We start from the raw sequence: 3,131 nt of genomic DNA, 5'->3' as shown, positions 1-3,131 counted from the left end.
TTAGATGTGCCTATATTTTGAAATACATGTTTTATGACGTATTTTATTTGTTACTGATGTTCGATCAATTTAGTATTAGTTATTTGGAATTTTGCATATTTTTGCGATATTATATTTTTAATACTGGTTTTGGTTATTATATAGTTTTAAAATATTGAAAAATGTTTTGAAAACTTTTATTTAAATATGTTAGATCTGGTCATATTGTATAGGTTGGGTCTAGTGAATTACATTTAGTTGGTATAAGAGATTTTGATTTTTAAAACTCGTACTATGGAGGAGTCAAAAATAAAAATATGATTTTAAAATGTTTTACAAAATCAATTACGAAGGCTATGTCACCAAGTTTTTATGACTTTAGCTATATGTTGGACTCTAAGTGTCAAATCCAATCTTATGTTTTACCTTTTCGTAGTGAACCACGAAATTCTTCAAGATAAGTGCCAGACGTGGTCGTTGACCTGGCCCTGGGTGAGGTCAAGCGACTATATTAGTTGATTTGATAGATGAGACGCATTAAGATCCCCCACTTCCAGTAGATTCTTCTTCCCCTACAACCCCGATAAATCTACCACCTGCCCCTAATATTGGTTTGACTACCCCGCTTAGAGAAGCGATCGTTTCTGAGACCGAGCCTGTAAGGGTTGTGTTAGATAAGAATCTCGGTAGGAGGTTTCTCCAACTGATTAAGGGGGCAACTAGAGTTGCACATGAAGTTCCTATTTCTCAAACCCTTATAGCTAATGGAGTTAGGACTTTTGGAGGCCCTACTGGTGGAGCTCCGACTGACGTTGAGGATTGGTTTTCTGATACCGAGCTATGTATGAATCAGTTAAGTTTAGATTCACAACAGAGATATTTGAGAGTTGTCTCTATGTTGGATGGGAATGTCCACACCTGTTGGGAGTCTGTAGTGAGTAGTGTACCGACTGATCGTCTGACATGGGATTTCTTTAGGGAGCATTTTAGGAATCGTTTCCTGGGATAGCATTATCTGACACAGAGGCGACAGCAGTTTCAGGACCTGGTTCTACAGTCACTCATTTTCTTCCGAGGATTATTTAGTATATATATAATAATATAATTTTTGAAAATATTTTTTTAAAACATATAATATATAGTTTTAGAAGACGCTTTTTTTAAAAAAATATAATATATAGTTTTTAAAAAATTGGTTTTTGAAAATATATAATATGATTTTAAAAATACATTTCAAAAACATATATTATATAGTTTTGAAAACACGTTTTTGAAAACGTATATAATATAGTTTTGAAAACATATATATATATATATATATATATATATATATATATATATATATATATATATAGTTTTTCAAAACCGATCTTTTGGAAGCATATATAATATATAATTTTTGAAAACATATTTTTTTTGAAAATATAATATTATATAGTTTTTATTATATATTTTATTCATATTATTTATTTTATATATATTATTATTTATAATATTATATATTATATTAATATTATTTATTATTATTTGTATTTATATATATTTATTATTTATATTATATATTTATTTATCTTATTATTTTTTGTTTTTGTTTTGGTCCAGGTCCAAATTCGGGTCCTACAAAGAGCCCAACCGAGCCATGCCAGCATGACCCAATAAAGCAGGCCTTGTTAGGGGGCTTGACCTTGCCCAAATCCATATGTTAAGGTTTCATGCTTAGCCAATGGAGATCAATAGTCAAGCAATGAGCACCACCGGCTACAACAGTAAAACCGACCATGATTTTCGGCCGAACAACCCGAGACTGCACTATCCTGGGGATTTAGGGCCAACCAACAAACAACCATGAACAACATGTCGAGAGAATTAGCCACACCCAAATCCTGATGAAATCGGGATTGCAACTCGTTTCTAGAGGCTATAAAAGGCCACCAGTGGAGCAACACAAGGGGAAAAAATCACTGAGAGAAGATCGAGCAAACCAAATAGCAAAATACCAAGAAAACTAGATAAAGAAACCATTCGAATATAGAAAAAAAATCAAAGCCTTCACCGAAAGCTACGGGAAAACATAAAGTCTACGTCGGGAGGTTGAGGATCACTGGAGAACAAAGGATCTCGTCTGAAAACAAGGTAAAAGTTGAAACCATGGGATCTAGATCTACTTCGATCTAGGCGTTTATTTTTATTTTTAGGGTGGATTCGGGTCTACGGGTTCGAGCGGAGACCGGAAAGTGAGTTTATTTTTTTGGCCACCACTGACGGTGGCTGGGCGACGGTGCGTGTCTAGGAGCGGTGGCCGGTCATTCTACCGGTTGGCTTGATTTGAGAGGTTTTTTTGAAGAAGGGAGTTTTTTTGGAGTTAGGTTGAAAATGATTTTTTTGTTTTAGGAGCTATTATAGAGAGGCCTTAGTGTAATTATGAAATTCTTAAATTTTTTCGTAGTCCCTGCAGTTTTGATGCGTAATTCATCTTGGTCTCATATTGTGAATTTACCCTTGAATTTTGAATTTATTCAATTTAATCCCTGTTTAAATTTTTATATTTCACAATTTAGTCCCCTTACAATTTGTTTTTCTCTTGCAACTCATTTTTAGCATCCATTTGATCCATAAATTTTAATTTGTTCCAATTTGATCCTTTAACACTTTCTTCATTTTTTTAAATTTTTTTATTATTTTTATTTCTTCTAAAATTTAACATTTCTTTCTCTTTTTATTTTATTTTATTTTTATTTATTTTAAAAATTAATATTTTCTTATTTATTTATTTATTTAAAATTTATTTTAAAATTTAACATTTTCTTCATTTTTATTTATTTCTTTTTTAATATTATTTTAATTTATTATTTTTTCTTTTTATCTTATCTTTATTTTTATTTCTTAATTTAATATTTTTTTAAAATTTTATCTTTGATTTATTTAACATTGATTTATTTTATTTTACGGTCTAACATTTTTTTGACTTGTTTTAGGGGAATTTTAATTGAATAAAGGTAAGTAATTTGGATCGAATTTTAAATTTTAATTTAACTTTTAACTTTCGTAATTAAGAGAACCATGAAATTAAATTGGTACCGAAAGGGTAGTACAAGGGTGCTAATCCTTCATTGACTGTAATCGACTCCCGAATCCAATTTATTTCTAGTAAA

Source organism: Hibiscus syriacus, unplaced genomic scaffold (genome assembly GCF_006381635.1).
Source record: "Hibiscus syriacus cultivar Baekdansim isolate YM2019G1 unplaced genomic scaffold, ASM638163v2 tig00116961_pilon, whole genome shotgun sequence".
In the NCBI taxonomy this organism is placed as follows: Eukaryota; Viridiplantae; Streptophyta; class Magnoliopsida; order Malvales; family Malvaceae; genus Hibiscus; species Hibiscus syriacus.
The sequence above is the reverse complement of the archived record's forward strand: the minus strand, read 5'-3'. Positions refer to the sequence as shown.